The sequence below is a fragment of the Pseudorasbora parva genome, chromosome 10, assembly GCF_024679245.1.
Source record: "Pseudorasbora parva isolate DD20220531a chromosome 10, ASM2467924v1, whole genome shotgun sequence".
NCBI classification, from domain to species: Eukaryota; Metazoa; Chordata; class Actinopteri; order Cypriniformes; family Gobionidae; genus Pseudorasbora; species Pseudorasbora parva.
Window position 1 is genome coordinate 5246617 of NC_090181.1, and position 17549 is coordinate 5264165.

Sequence of the window (17549 nt, forward strand, 5' to 3'; positions counted from 1 at the left end):
CTGAAGTAGCAGCGCAAGAGAGACCACGAACTAATCTATGAACACTGAACAATCAAATCCTTATATTGAATGCCACTAAAAAATAGATCAAATACATGCAATGTATATTCAATTTAACTGAATCAATAAGCAGCGCAGGACCAACAAGTTCAAACCTAATAGCCTATAATAAACAGATTTCCTCAAATAAAAGTTAGACTATGTACGCCAGCACGTTACGGTATTGTTGTTTGTTACCACGGCAACCCCTTGCGTGTCAGGGTTTGTCTGAAAGCTTCTGAAGTATAAAAAATACCTGTACACATGACGGCTGGCAAAAATATCACAAGAAAAGCTTAACGTGTCCTTACAACTGCATTATTTATCCGTATTTTCTTCATTAGAATGTTGAAAGCAAGTGTCAAGTAAGTTTCATTCATAATGTTTCTACTTTATGTAGCATGAGCGCTCATACGGGAGGGAAGCCGTTCTCATCATATGATCATGGGAAAACATTTATTAGGGTGTGGTGAGCTCGTGCCAGGGGCGCGGTTAGTGAGCTGTTGGAAGTACCATCATACATCACATCCTACAACGTCCAATAGGAAAATTTGACTGCAGTAGCCACCGTTCAACCTTAAGAGGGCAGTACTAAGATGTTTTTACAACATATATTATAGAATTAAAGGGTTAGTTCACCCAAAAATGAACAAAATTTGATGTTTATCTGCTTACCCACAGTACATTCAACATGTAGGTGTCTTTGTTTCTTCAGGAGAACATAAATTAAGATTTTTAACTCCATTGCTGTGGGCCAGTCATATAATGCATGTCAATGGGTAACGTTAAAAGTTCTATGACAGCAAAAAAAAACATGCTTAGGCAACATGCACAAAGAGCCCTGTGGCTCATGACGACACATTGATATCTTAAGACACAAAACGATCAGTTTGTGTGAGATATCGAGCCGTATGTATATCACTTTTTACCTCAAATACAACGGTATTCAACAGCCTAGAAAGCGCTTCACTTCCGATAAGGTCAACATACACGCTCTGGCGTCTTGTACATGTAAAGACATCACTTCCGGTATACAAAAGCTGGCGTAGATTCACTTCTGGCGTTGTGTATACCGGAAGTGATGTTGCATGTTTGCATGTTCCCTTCACCATTGGACTTGTGGAAGGGCCTTCGTGAAGTAATTCAGCTGTTAACTTTTGTTTGAAACATGTCTTCCTAAAGTCCCGTTCAACGGAGCAAAAACACTGTTTGGATTTAACCCTCTAACAATTTGGTGTCAACTGAGTGGCACAATCTGTAATGCCACAAGCCCCGAACCTTTCAGGTCGTGGGTTTGAATCCTGTTTGAGGTTCCAGTTTTGGCCTAATAGTTAGAAAGTTGGACTCGTAACCCGAAGGGCACAGGTTTGACTCAGTACCAGCTAGAAATGTAGTTAGGAAGAGGAAATGAACTATGCTCTCTTACACCCTAATTAACTGAGGTGCCCTTGAGTGCGAGGCACCAAACCCCCAATCGCTCCCTGGGCGCCGCAGCAACAAATGGATGCCCACTGCGGTTGTGTGTGTTCAATACTCACTTTTTTGTGTGGACTTGGATGGGTGAAATGCAGAGCACAAATTCTGAGTACTTGGCTACACGTCACATTACTTAAATTTTTCAGCCAATTTTTGATGGCTTCTGTTCACCATCAGCTCTGTTTCTGTTCACCATACGCTCTGTTTTCTGTTCACCATCAGCTCTGTTTTCTGTTCACCATCAGCTCTGTTTCTGTTCACCATCAGCTCTGTTTTCTGTTCACCATCAGCTCTGTTTTCTGTTCACCATCAGCTCTGTTTCTGTTCACCATCAGCTCTGTTTTCTGTTCACCATCAGCTCTGTTTTCTGTTCACCATCAGCTCTGTTTTCTGTTCACCATCAGCTCTGTTTTCTGTTCACCATCAGCTCTGTTTTCTGTTCACCATCAGCTCTGTTTCTGTTCACCATCAGCTCTGTTTTCTGTTCACCATCAGCTCTGTTTCTGTTCAGTTGTCTCTGTTGGTTGATTTTTTTTTTGTATTCTATATTTTTTACTTGTTATTCATTTTTTGTGTGTTATTTCTTCTCTTTGTTGCACTTTGAGATTCTTCTGAATGAAAAGTGCATTATAAATAAAATCTATTATTATTATTATTAAATTTTTTAGACAATGTCTAATGATAGAGATTATTGAGTTGCCTAGTGTAAAATGTAGTCACAAATGCAAGTGATCTACTTGCAATGTTGACTTGCATAATAAGGATGTAACCGGTTGATCTTGACATGTTTAGCTGAGATTTAGTGGTTCATGCACCCCATTTACAGCAGATTTTTAAAAACTCCAATGTTGCTCTCCTGCAGGCGAGGAAATACATGAATATAGTTCCGAATATCTCCAGCTTTTTTCTATAACAGTCTAAGTGGGAAATGTGAAGATCGGCAAGATTCATTCCTTCTCACTTCATCTCTTCTCATGCTGGTTTACAGACATGCATGCTGTCATGTGCTAAACCCGGATTCCAGAGAAGGGTAAAGGGAGGGGAGTGAGTGAGTGAGAGAGGGAGAGAGAGAGAGAGAGAGAGAGAGAGAGAAAAAGAGAGCGATGTGAGAGAGGGAGGGAGCAATGTCAACAGCTTTGATTCCAGCACAGTCAGCTGAAATCCAGGCTCTGGCGCAGTCGCTCTCTGGTCGCTCTGGGTTGGAAGTATCATTTTAAAGTGCAGATTCAACAACAGTTTCAAATAAAAGAAAAGGAGAAGCTGTCTGAGAGGACTTTGATGTACAGGTTTAAAGGGTACTAGGAAACATTCTGGCTTACAGTGATTTGGGCAAGGATGGTATATCTGAAAGGGTTGGTCTCTGAAGTGGGTGAGTACTTGCATCCTTCTATTCTGGTGCATTTTATGAATAAATACCGTTTTACAAGAACAAATACTCCTCTTTAGTGCATCTAAGGCATTTTAAATGAAGAAGCAGGACTGTTTAAATAGCACACGTAAGCTGTCTGTAAAAAAAGAAAGTGTTGCTGTTTCCATGCCTGTGACAGCACCATCCATATTTGATCTGGGAAAGGAAGCATGTTGAGACATGAAGGATGAGAATTGCCGTATTATTGACGCGTATCTATCTATCATAGAGCAAAATAAAACTTGCCAATGCCAGACAAAGTCCCGTTTTTGGGAAATGCTGTCATCCCACTGGTTTCTGACTTTGGGAGAATCTCCCAAGTTTCTGCTGAAGTGTCTCTAAACAGTGTGTGTGTGTTCCCTTCCCTTGTGATACTGTTTGGTCAGTTGTAAATGTCTGAGATGGTAAAGAAGACAGAGTTGAGCACTCTCATCTGGAAAAGGCTCTAATCAGCATGGTTATTCTTTATTTTACAATACATGCACTTTCAATGTACGTGCAGTGTACTTGCCCACAGAAGTACTGAGCAGTTTAAGGTAACTACATGGGTTAAGTTAAGGTTTAGGGGTAGATTCAGGGTTAGTACATAGTGTCATTACTGCAGTAAATATAGTATGTGAAACAGGACTGCAAGATAAAGTGCACTTAATTGATTTCAAGGTAATGATGCTTGTAGAAGCAGTCTCTCTCAGAGATACTCTCAAACATCAGTCAATCTGTTGTTCTTCAACCATGCAAACAGCCTTTCTCGGCACAGCATGTTTAAGATTCACATGAGTGGACATATGGAGCGTACTGTGAATGTACATATGGTCATTAAAGGGGTCATGAACTGCATTTACTTTTTGTCTTGTGTTTCCTAAGGGTTCACTTATAATGTAAATAAGATTTTTTTAATTAAAACTGTCATCATGTAGAAATTATAGGTGACTTTAACCTCCTAATTTAAACACTGAATGTCTCCTTTAAGACTTCCATATAAATGTCCACTGGTATGTTTGTGTAACATCCTTGCATGATATTGATGAAAGGATCAAAACAGAAATGACTGCTTATTACTGCTCATCAAAATCTGATGGTGAAAATCAGTCAAAATAATAAATTAATATAAAAAAAAAGTTATTAAAAATAAATTACACTCATTTTATGCCTATTTGAGAGCATGAACAACACCTGCCATTTAGTGTGAGCTATTAGACCAAAATCTTATTTCACTATAACAACGTCTATCTGAGTATAGGTTTTTTTCTGTGTGTTTAAAAAAAAAAACAAGAACCAAAAAATGCCAATTACATACATTAGGACATTTAAGACTAGCATGTAAGAAAGAAATCTTGTAGAAATTGAATAATTAAATGTGAAACTATAACACTAGATAGTCGTCACTGTATGAATTAAAGATACATTGATCCTTATTAAAGCTAAAGAATTCTATAAGTATTCAGTCAAGAGCAATGAGTTTCTCTTGTTTTCTTTTGTTGTATGATTAATATTAATGCAGCGGCAGGTATATTAGGTTACTGTCACTTTAAGACCTGATGCACGTATCCAACATACTGATGCACATTGGATTTTCTCTTAGCGGTTTACATTTGCTTAAAATGATTCCATCCATTATAAAAGTAATGCACACACCTCCGAAGGGTTAATAAACGCCTTCCGAAGGGAACTGATGGGTTTTTGTAAGATAAATATCCATATTTCACACGTTATTCACTTCCGACGACGGACCACCTTCTTTATTGAACTTATAAAAAAAGCGCAACGGGCGTGACGATGACCGGACGTAGTGTTAGCGTTTTTAACTGTGTGAGGCGTTACACCTTTCTTTGTGAGTTGAATACAGAAGATGGTCCGCCGGAAGTTAGATATTTTAATTACACAACGTGTTAAATATGGATATTTTTCTTAAACAAACCCATAGATTTGCTTTAGAAGGTCCGAATTAACCCCCGGAGCCATGTGGAGTACGTTTCGGATGGATGGATGTACTTTTTTGGGTAAAATCAAAAAATTTGGGCTCTCATTCACTGCTATAATAATGCTTGGAAGAGCCAGGATTTTTTTTTAATATAACTCTGATTGTATTCGTCTGAATGAAGAATGTCATAAACACATAAGAGGGCTTTGAGGGTAAGTAAATTCATGGGATAATATTTTGGGTGAACTATCCCTTTAAGAACATACCAACTGTGTTAGTGTGAATACTTGCCAATGTGGGCATTTCGAATGAGTGTATTTGACCAGTTCTCTTTTGTGCTTATTGTAGTGAACAATGTCGCAAATCCTTGCATTTTCTGGCGGTTTTCTGCCACTACGACTGCACTACTCACTACTTAGGACTAAATAGGAAAAGTTTGATGTCCACACTACAGGATGCTCAGGAATTTGACTGTGTGATCAGGTTTCTCTCACAGCCCCAGTGACACATGGGAAATGCCCTGTACAGTCTAATGGTATGTTAAACATCTAACAGCTAACCAATGACTCTGGGTATAAATAGTGTCCAGTTTAGATCAGTCAATGACCTTTTTGTGGGAGTCTTAGTGATGGCTGCTTGGGAAGTGTCTCAGTAGAACAAACATGCTTGAGAGTGTCCTGAATTCCACCTCATGTCTGAATACTGTAAATATCTGTACTGTTTCTGGCAGGCTGACTTTATAAACAGCTTGTTTATTGCAAGGCATTTAAGGACGGATACCTCTGGGAAACCTGGAGTGTGGAGCGCTAAAGATCTGGAAAAGTGTTCTGGATGGTATTGGATGACTTGAGGGAATGTTTAAGTGTTTAAGTTAATTAACGCCACCAGTTTTAGTTGGCAACTTTTCACTTCTGAATGTATTTTTAACATGTAAAAATGCTTGGAATAGAATAGTCTCTTTCAACCAAGAGTATGTTTTGAAATAATTACACGGCCCAAAATATTTGGATTTTCTGTATTTCAGAATGGCAGACCAACCAGGTAAAGAAGAATGTGTGTTCTTTATTAATCAAGTCAAGTCCTATTTATTTAGATAGTGCCAGAGGCCAGTTTTAAAGAAACTGTGGTATATCAGCATAGCAGACATCTTTATTGAGGTCTGTTTTTGAATCCATGCTCTGGGTTTGTTTGGTTATGTCTGTTTTGCTTAGAAGCTTCTGTTGAGTAAAGTTTGATGTGTTTGCATATCTTGTGTTTCTATCATGCGTCATATAGTGGGCATTACAGAAACTCCCATTATAAAAAAGACACGGTATGCAATGCTTAATGCTTAATAGTCTATAATAGGGCTGCACGATTAATTACATTGCAAATCAGCGATTTATTTCATAGGCACTTTCTCAGTGAAGCACGACTCTGTGATCAATAGTAAATGCTGCTCAAAGCTAGACGGCGCTCTCGTGCAGAAACACCAAATATGCACCGCAGAAGTACGTATAGCACACGTCATTCCAGGAAATTCTTATAAACATCATACTATCGGCTTTGCTATCTGTGAGCTGAATAAACAGAAGATTAAAAAGCTTAGCTTGATTAAACATGACTAAATGCTTCTCCTGTTTGACGTGTGTTGCTTCTTCAAATGCATGTTATAAGCGACTCAAACTCGCAGTGATTTCAGATGGAGCAGTATTTGCTACTGATCACAGAGCCGCCCAGCACTGACAAATAATCGCAGCCTTTGCAATTTTCATAAGCACAATAAGCCAAATCTGTTTAACGCAATTTCATACACCATATATAAACACATTCGATCTAGCACTATCCACACATTCTTTCTCTTTAAAGCAGAACTATTGTTACAATCAAGACCAAAAAAAGCATTCACTCTTCGCCACTCTCACCCCTCAACTAAATTAAATTATATTTTTAAAGGGATAGTTCACCCAAAAATGAAAATTTGATGTTTATCTGCTTACCCCCAGAATTAGACCCGATTGACATCCATTATATGAGCAACATTTGGAGTTAAAAATCTTCATTTGTGTTCTACTGAAGAAACAAACACACCTACATCTTGGATGCCCAGGGGGTAAGCAGATAAACATACATTTTTTCATTTTTGGATGAACTATCCTTTTAACTATAAAACTAAAGGCGCCAGAAGATGCCAGAAGATGGCAAATAATTGTCTGAGGGTACTTTTATACGAAAACGATGTACTAAAAACTGAAACGTTTTTTCTTTGCGTTACTTATGTACAGATGACACAGTTGTCAAAGCGATCTGTTCACAAAGATCTGCGAAAGCCATTAAAACGCTGTATTGTGGATGCTTAGCCAGTTGTTGGCGATTGTAATATTAAAAAAAAAAAACTACGCGCCTATAGATTGAACATGTAATATGCATGCACGTGATGTCACTATTTTTGTATTTTTGTACTTTACATGGAGACATTAATGGTATCATTTTCAAAAACTTGCACATTGAGTCAAATTTTCAGGCCCCTGAAATGCCATTGTTGTGTAAATGAAGAGCCAAAATGCATAAAAAGTGTTACGTAAGTCATTCAATCATTCAGTCTAATGATTCAATCAGGGACAGAGCCAGTTACTAGGGGTGCTTCTCATTTTTTAATCTGTGCATCCTCGTTTCCTTTCCTCGTGTCTCATCTCCACCCACGCTAGGATACAAGGAAGGGAAGGAAGGAAAGAAAATGAAGAAGGAGGAATCGAAGGAACTTACATGAGCATCACTTCAAAGCGTTATCAGCTGCGCTTGAGGCATCTGCTCTTATGTTGTTGAAGTCTGACAATTTAAAGTGCTCCTATGTTTGAAAATTACCTTTCATGTAGTGAGTAACGGTTCTAAGTGAATGTGAACATCCTGCAAAGTATTAAATCTGAACGTGCCCTTTATATAAAGTCTCTCTAAGTCTACTCTGTTTAAAAAACGATGTTTAATTGACTCAAATCACAAGCCGTTTTGTTGTGACCTCAACACTAAACTATTGCCCATCCACTTATTGTGCGCAGACACCAGGGAAAACTTGAACCACCTCAAACATCAGATACTGGATAGCATCTTCATGTCGAGAAGATGCTGTGCTCTAAAATTTTGTTTTCATATTGTGTATGTCTAACCGGCTAACACATTATTACTGTCTTACTGAAATACTACTATAAATCAGATATGGGCCACTATTACCTAAAACTCTGTCTATTAATCCAGATTATCTGTCATTCTTACTACTTTGAGTAAAGAGAAAGGATAGAATATGATTAGTTTTACAAACTTTAATGTTACATCAGTCATGTTAGTGCTGGGCTAACGTATGCGCTGTTATTGAATCAGTTCCCGCATGTGCACTGCAATAAATTAGAAATACACACTCACAAACAAACATGTTGATGGACATACACATCTCATAATGTACCTCAAACTGAGTGGAATCACTGAACCATCCCGGGTTCGGGTTGAATAACTAGTTCTTTCAAATGTTTCGTTATCGATTAGGACTCATGTTTAGATTGACGTAAAATCGTCATCATCATTACTGTCTTTACAGTGTGTACATTAATCACTGAGCTTTAGGAAGCCTTCAGACAGAGCTGAAGTACAGTTTATGGTAATGAACACGCCCGGGCACGGTTCGGAGGACTCACACTAGTCAAACGAACCGCGCTTTGGTGGTCAAACGCACTCGTGCACGGTTCAAACTGACTAGTGTGAGTACACCCTTAGAGAAACTGATACTTCCATTGAGTCGTTTGAGAATCACTGAAAATTGTGGGGAAGTGCAGTGCATATTATGAGAAAATGAAAGAGTTCTTTGACCTTTGATGCATGTAAACCTGTTGTTGGAGACTAAATTAGGAAACTTTAAAATGGCATAATAGGGGCACGTTAAGAAATTCATTATAAATACTAATAAAGCATAGCCTAGAAATCTAGACGCACCAAATCTAATCTGCCGCGAGTGTCGTCTAGCAACTCTCAATACCCTTCTGAGCTGTAAAAGCCAAACTCTGGTCAGGCCAATCACATCGTGTATAGAGTCGGTGGGTGGGGCTTAACATAATGACGGCCGAGTTGCGTTTGCGTGCTTCTAGTAAACACAGAAACTGGCGAACGGCGGTCTTTCGAATCAGCTTTTGCTGCAACTCTGGAAGACTTGGAGTTGAGCTTTTCTCTGAGAAAAGAACAAAGAACGGCACTCAAGTCATTCTTAAAAAGGGAAGATGTGTTCAGAGTTTTTGCCGACCGGATACGGCGAAAGTTTAATCTTTCAACTAGCTCCGCTTCGCCTTCGTTGCTCTGGTTGGTGTAGCGCTATCCTATCGCGCGCAGAGGGAGTTTGAAAGACAACCGTTTATCAACCGTTTATTATTGAAAGACAAACATCTTGATGTGGGTTGAAATACATGAGATCTAAACTGCAACAGTAACCTATTGATTCAATTCAGTTCAATAACAGTTTAAATTTTGCAAAGTTCATCAATTATGAAATGAGTCCATAAGGCAGAAGATAATAGTGTCTCTATCCAGATCCTTTCAGATCAAGTTTTTGTTCTCACCCGATAGCGTCAGTTCAGTCAGATCGATAATATATATATTTTTATTTATTTATTTATTATTATTAAGCCCCAAATTAACAAGCCATTGCTGACAGTGGCATCATGGAACCAAAACTCTATAAGGGACAGTAGTGGGAAAACAAGAACCATGGGTGAAACCTGGGGAGCCATTTCTCTTCTGGCATTAAGCAAATTCCTTCATGCTTTGTGTGTTTCTTTGTAAACACCGGATTACTCTGCAAGTCTGTGTTAAAAATGGAGACCACTGTGTTTGACACATTACTCCTTCAGACAGTGAACCTTGGGTGAATTTTCTACTCGAATGTAAATCCATCACATCCTTGACCTCTGATTTCTTTAATGCTCTCTGAAGTCTTCGTTAAAGGAGAGAAACACGACAGCTGCATTGTAAACTGCACTGTCAAACTGACGTATTGCAATTTGTAGCCTTCTGTTTAAATCGTAAGACTTCTAGTTAAAGTGAATGAGTTCACAGTGACCAGAAGCAGATGTGAACATGGTTTGAATTTATGAGAGAGAATGAATGAAACGGGATTTATCTGCATTCTTTGCGGATACTTGCTTTCTAGTAGTTTAGCAGAGTTGTTGAAACGTTCAGAAAGACACATTTCAGAAGCCGGATTAGCAAATGGCCAGTAGTCATCTGCAAGAAAACAAAAGTGCCAGAAGGGTGGATGTAAATGTAGATAGTTGTATGCAGTTGACTGGAAAATTGCCAAATGAATCAATACCATATTGAGTCAAGGCCTTGAGAATTGTGAGTCAGGAAATCTGTATTGATCAGCAGCCCTAAAATAGATGTTTAATTCTTTAAATCTAATTATAATGTCTATTTTACCCAATAATTGTGTTTTTATGCTTTAATACAATATTGTATAATGCCATGATTAATGTTACTCTCAATCAGAGGAGACTAGTCCGACCCATTTCAATTCAGCAACAATGTCAAGTTGTTCAGATGTAAATGAATGTTGTCGGGAGCTTTGAGATGGTGACTGTTTTATTTAGCTGCCAGTGTACTGAATACAGAATCTGCATCTAAAGCTACGTACATAGCAAATATGCATTGACACACAGTGATTACTGCAGGATATGGGTGGCAAAATATATGAATTTACAATTACAAAAATACTAAATTAGAGACCTTTCACAAACCATTCACTTCTCCGCCTATGCTATATTTATTCATTGATTTCATAGTCATAACTAGCAAGCAGGAAACCGTTTTGACAACATGTAACAGCTTCGCTCAGGTTTTTACTGTGACATTTTTGATTGCTCCTTCCCCAGAGGATGTAGTCTTTCTCTTATCTAACGAGAGGAGAGAGGGGAAGTGATTTGGAGAGAATAGAGGAGAGATAGGACGGGTTGGGTTTGCCCATCATCTCTGTTGCACGTAGGCATTTAAAGGTCCTCCTTCGTAGATGTGATATACTTTGCCATGATAACTCAGATCATCCCACTGGTCAAAGACCTTTCTGTATTCCTGTAACTTAAACAGTAAGTAAGTTATGGTGCTGTATACCTTCAGCGCGGTATAAGTCACTTTGTATAAAAGCATCTGACAAATGCATGCATGCAAACTTCTCCTTCATAGATTTATTCTCCCCAGTCCCCTTGTTTTTCTTTGGCTTGAAATATGGTCATCTATCATTTTCGAATATAATCTATCTGAATAACTGTGTGTAGTTTTACTAAGGCAGTTTTGTGCATGAGACTGTAATGTCTCTGTATGCATGATTATGTGAGTCAAAGCAGATGAGATAAATCATCCCATATTTGCATGCAGTCAGCCAGCAGTTTAGCCTTGGTATTTATGCAATGCCCTCCGTCCTTCTATATTCAACTCCCCTCAGCACGCACGCACGCACGCACACACACACACACACTCGTACACACGTGTCAAAAGACACACATGGTTGACACACAACAGCAGTCAATGACCTGAATGCTATATCGACAATTGTATTGTCCCATTATGGTCCTATTGTCCCAGATACGAACTAAAAAGCAGCAAAGAAAACATGTCGGTCACTTTCTTAATAAATGTTGCCCTAATTATAACATTGTGTTGCTTTCTCAATATCTGCTGTGATGTTTTTGACAGTTTAAGAGAGATTTCACGTGTTTCAAAAATCATGTCCGTGCAATGTTGAATCATTCACTTCAGTGGAAATGAATGCATTATTTCAAACTCATTAAAACAATTTGCATTTAAGTAAGGGGGTAATGTACACCCAGCCGGTTGAAGCGGAGGGGTCTTGCATCACTCTGAAGGGGTTTATTCTGCGATAACAACCGGCTGGGCGTACATTATCCCGCTTATTACACGGCTACTAGTCTCAAATAAATTAGACACAAAATATTGTCTTGAGATTAAATATTTTATTAGCTCTTACGCAAAGCTTCCGCGAAGAAAAACAGTTCCAACCTGCTTTAAGCCTTTATCTATTGCTGCTAAATGTTGAAAATGAATGCTGAAAGGGTTAGTTCACCTAAAAATGAAACCAAGCCTATGATTTACTCACCCTCAAGTCATTATAGGTGTATATGACATTCTTCATTCAGACAAATACAATCAGAGTTATATTTAAACAGTCCAGGCTAATGTTAACTCAAGCAGTAGTTGTAACGTTAGCTGTTTTTGAAGTCCATAAAAAATGCAGCTGTCCGTCAAATAACGTGCTCCACACAACTCTGATGGGTTAATAGAGCCTTCTGATTCGAATCGATGCGTTTGTGTAAGAAAAATATCTATATTAAAAACGTTATAAAGGAAACCTGCCTTGTAGTTTTTTATTGTAACCCACGGCTGTTTAAGCCACAAGATGGCGCCAGCGTTAAGCATAGAAGTAGTATCGGTCAAGATAACTCGTAGTACCCGGATGAGCGGGTGTTATCTGGAAATAACATACCGCTGGAATGCACGATTGACCAATCAGAATCAAGTATTTCACAGAGCCGTGTAATAAGGTAAAATAACATCTAATCAAATGATGCATAGAACATTTGCACATCAAAAAACATCTCTTTTACTCTCCAATTACAGAATTTTTCCAAACAGAATTTGACAGACTTTAATTAAAACTGCAGAGAAAGCCTAAGTTTTTTTTTATTGCACCTGAAGTGTCAATGTTGAAAGACGTAAAACATCTTACACATGAGTGCAGTGAAGGGACTCTACTTGTCTATGATAAACGGATTCTATGTTTGACTGAAGAGTAAGTATTTAGTCATATCTAAGAAGGGTAGAAAAAAGATAGATATGCAAGATAAGACAAATATTAGGTATTTAACGCTTTAAAAAAAAAGTAAAATACAGTAAACATGTCTGTCGTATAGGCTACAAAAGATGATGCATAATCTCCAACATACATAATAAATGTTATAATTGTGACATGGCTTTTAATGGTGATACTTTTGTTTTTGTAATCAGGCTCTCAAAAATTATATACAAATTTTGATTTATCAGCCAATATATCTTTCAAGTATAAAGAATTACTAGTTATCGCTACCGGAACAAGTTTTCGTGTGTGTGTGTGTGTGTGTGTGTGTGTGTGTGTGTGTGTGTGTGTGTGTGTGTGTGTGTGCGCGCAATTTGTTTGCATTTAAAATTATAATATTGTACTCTCTCTTGTACAACTCAAAACTCTTTAGCATGACTTTTCCTTGTGGAAAACAAGATTTATCATAATGTGCATACAATGAAAAAGCATGGTGAACACTGGCTGCCAAGTTCAATGTAAAAACAATTACATCTCTATAGATGCAGAACGTTGATGCACTCGCAGAAACAAATTATAAAAGAGCACTGCAAAATGCATTGACAAATGTAGTCATCGGTTTCCACTGAAGTAATGCTGAAGTGAACTGGGCCCCTCGAGTCATGAGAGGACCAGAGATGACCTTGATTGTGAGATTCTGGGGAAGTTTGATCCTCTTCCATCCTCCACATTGGCTGACGCGTAATCACAGTCAATAACACTCATGCTGAAGGGCAAAATCAATACACACAGTGCATTCACACAGTGCCTAATGCGTGTAAAGTATGAGTGCAGTGTCCTTTATTTGTGAGTGCTCATCAGATAAAAATGTGCTTTATAAAAAATAAGCAAAGTGAACCTTACAGTGGAAGAAAAGTTCAGTGCAGTGAACATTACACGGCTATTTTTAAATGTGTAAACATATAAGTTGAGTAATTAATTTTTATTGAATTTAGCTTTATTACAATTTTATGACACGGAGCAGGTTATATCCGGATGCTACCGTACTGTATTGCTCAGGGGTGGTAAGTAATGAAAAATACTTTACTTTTTTCGAAGATCTTCACTCTTGCTCCACTACAATATTAATCAATCTGATACATTTCTCCATCCCCGCTTCAAGTATTTATTACACTTGCTTTCCAAACCAATGAAAAACGTGGTTTTCTTTTTTCTTTTTTGGTTTTCTGTAAAGTTAGCTAACGCATATTAATAGCTAACAGTGTTAGACTTGGGGTTGTGTGTGATTAAACCGTAAACTGGATGTAGGAGAGACTCAAGCTAGTAAGCAGGTTCTCCCTGCATGCTGTCGATCGGTCATGGATGATCCAGTCGGGGAGAGACTTGGGAAAGCTGACTAGTCAGGTTTGCCACACTAACGTTAGCTCAGTGTTTCCCAAACTTTTTTATTTTGCGGCACACTAGGAAAACATTGGTAACACTTTACAATACGGGTGCACTAATATTAGGGCTGCACGTTTTCAAGTTTTTCATTAACCGTTAACCGAGGCCCTTAGCGGTTAATACTCGGTTAACCATAGTGTGCGTCAGGGTTATTTTTAGCTTATTAATTTGACGACCACCATCTCCGTAGTGAACGCGCCTATAGAGAGAAATGCACATCATGGATTACACAATCAGAGAGTAGCCTATTTCTTTTCGTTTTAAATTGTTAAAAGACATTTCAAGTTTCTTAAGATCTATTTCATGTCTGTGAGGCGTATGCTGAGTTTCGTTAAATTAGGATGAGATGCGCTCCAGTTCACGAGCAATGCGAGTGGCCGCGAGGGCGCCGTCATGATTAGGGCATGTAGTAAAATATGCAGCCGAGAATGATTCACAGCGTTTGACTCGCGCGGCTGAGCCTCTCCCGGCAGAGAGTTCAAGCATCTGTGGACTCGTCCCTTCAGCTCTGGCCATCTTGCTTTCAGTCCGCGATCAGCTTTTTTGTTTTCTTCATTACAGTTAAAGTAACGTCTGCTTTTCTCTAGTCATTCACAAGTTTCTTACTTCAAACTTTCTTTCTTCTGCTCCGTTATGCACAGCGCGCGCGGCTCCCGCTCTGCTTCTGCCCTAATGCGACTTATAGTCCAGTGGGTTATTTTCCTCTTCATGACAAATATTTTGACTGATGCGACTCATACTCCGGAGCGACTTATAGCCAAAATACTTGCATTTTGCCCCGTCACTCTCATTTTTAAAGTGCTCCCACGCTTTCTTTGCCCCCTTCATTGCCCGCTTAGAAAGCTGGTCATGACTTCTTCTTGTGGATATTACAAATATCTGGGAGCGCTCTGGCGGTCTCTAGGGGTGCAAACATATATTACTACTAAATTCAAAGCACGTCATTGACGCCACTTAACCGAGCAAAATGTTTCACTCGGTTACGCAATTTTTAACGGTTAATCGGTCAATCGGTTAACCATGGACACCCCTAACTAATATGCATTAATCCATGCCTAACTAATTCACATATAATCATGAGTTAATGCATAACTCATGAAGAACTAAACCATTTTATTAATGACTACTGCATCAGAAACTTATGAACATTCAACGTGATTAATTGATTAAGTAATATATGAATTGCTATTAATTAATTATAACATCATTAATTCCCTAATAACATATTATATTAACTAATAATCTAAATTAATGAATGAATCACCTCAATATGTCAAAGCCATGCATTTTGACTCCCATTTTTCTGCTTTAATTAATCATTAGATAACAGTTTGCAAAGGTATCATAATGTTATGACTTTACATGTTGAGGCACATGACTATTAACTGATTGTTAAGTAACATGTCATTGTGGTTATGGCTTTTGAATTCATTTTGAATTAATAAATAGTATCTTGCACATCATCTGTTTGATGCAGCAAACCTATACTGCGTTAAGGCTCTTCATTGTCTCTTATGATTGCAAATATAACACATTTTTAATTGCAGTATATAATATTATCATTTGTTCAATTAAAGCATTGCCTAATATCACTCTGAAAACAATTTACCTGCTTAATTATTGATATTTACACTTCATTTGAATATATTACTTTTAACTTTCGGTACTTGAGTACGTTTTAAATAGGATACTTTTGTACTTTTACTCAAGTGATGTTTGAACGGAGGACTTAATTTTTTTTTTCTGGAGTCATGTTTTATTTAGGTATATATACATTTACTCGAGTATAACTTTTAAGTACTTTTACTACTTCTGGTATTCCTTTACTCATAAGTAAGCAAAGTGCATACTTTAAATGTGTATGTGTATTATATGAATTGGCCCTGTTTTCTTGTATGTACCTAATTAAAAACTATTCCTCATTTCTTACTGCCATAACTCAATACATTTATTCCACCTGGTCTTTCTATGTCGTTGCTCTATATTTTCCTCGGACACTGGGAACGGCTGGCTATACTGGCTTTGAAGATCAGATGGGGGCCCTCATAAAAGGACAAACTCTGATATCACACACACACACACACACACACACACACACACACACACACACACACACACACAGAGAGAGAGTGATTAAATTTGGCTACTGTGACAGAGGCGTCTTGGAATGCCAAAGATTCCTTGGAGTTCCCTTGGGTTTATTGTGAGAACATTAAGGAATGAATTCTAGGGGAACGTGTGGGGAGAGAAGTTTATTTGTATTACATAAGGCCCAGGCTCTGTCATCTAGAGAGAACAAACAATTATGAGAAGGAGAAATGAAGATTATGTGAAGAGAGTGAGGCTTCTGTAAAAGCAGCAGAATTTGCTGGAGTGTATTCTGGTTGTTTGTTTAATGGTCCTAGTCAAAAGATCCTTCATCCATGTCTCTATTATATTTTTGTCCCTTAATTATGGCTGAGGTTGTCTATGAATGCATCTCTGGTTCCCTGAATAGGGAAGGAGATGTTTCCTTTCATAGGTTTACTCAGTGCTGTCTTACCCAATGTAACATCTTTTGGTTTTGTAGCCATGAGTCCTTTGCTGCAGGTGGCCACCAAAACAAATAATGCCTGATCTGATTTACACCACTGGTGTAACCATAAATTTAAATCTTCAATCCCCTCAAACGACAAAAGCTGTGCAGTCTCTCCTCCTCATGTGACTGAAAAGTAGATGAGAAAATGACTGTAACACCACAACTTGAGAGCGGAAGACCCTTAGGGACATACTCTATAGGTCACAAACAGACTTTTACTGAACCAGGAGCGAAATCCATACAGGATGCACTCACCGACAAGGCCAGCAGATTACAAATACATTTTAGGGATGTTATGGCCATCAACCAACTTCAGAGGGATAAATATCTAGGGGGTTTCAATGACATAAACAAAGGCCCTGTGAAGCCTTCCAGGACCACAGATACGTTCCAGGAAGGTACATGAATGGGACAAAGTTCTCCTCTATCTTGTCCCACACATCATTGCCACCAGGCAGGTGATTGCTGTGTTTCTTAGGTTGGTATTAAGATGTGTTTTGGTCTATCAGATCACAAGTGGACTGTGCTAAATACAGGTGTAAACGGGGTCTAAAATGTTTTGAGCTTGTTCACTTACGATAACTTCCAGAGGTAGTCAAACACATTTGACCGGATTGCTTTCATAGTGTAGATGCTCATGTGGTCAAATGCGTTCAAACAGCCTCTAAAGACCATCTACTCTCTGTCTATTGACCTAATGCGTAAACATTATGGGAAGAGCGCTGGAATGTAAACTTTGTTGGCTGGAGACCCAAGTTTGGTTTGAAGATGGAAAAACACCCCAAGCTCAATGTTCTCTCACCATTCCTGATCTCCAACATACACTCAAAGCATTTGTCGTGTTCTTGATCTCTGTGTTTTT

At 38.4% G+C, this 17549-nt stretch overlaps 1 protein-coding gene across 5 annotated transcripts in view; it reads left to right on the plus strand.

Annotated features, from left to right (window-relative positions):
- daam2 (dishevelled associated activator of morphogenesis 2) overlaps positions 1-17549 on the plus strand; it is a 120094-nt gene that overhangs the window by 16179 nt on the left and 86366 nt on the right. For 4 of the 5 annotated variants that reach the window (XM_067454953.1, XM_067454956.1, XM_067454955.1 and 1 more), the window contains exon 1: positions 2672-2884. The exons of the other annotated variant lie outside the window; for it this stretch is intronic. The gene's annotated coding sequence lies outside the window, so the exon portion shown is untranslated. Of the gene's footprint in view, positions 1-2671; positions 2885-17549 lie in introns of those variants that run through there. 5 annotated transcript variants of the gene reach the window in all.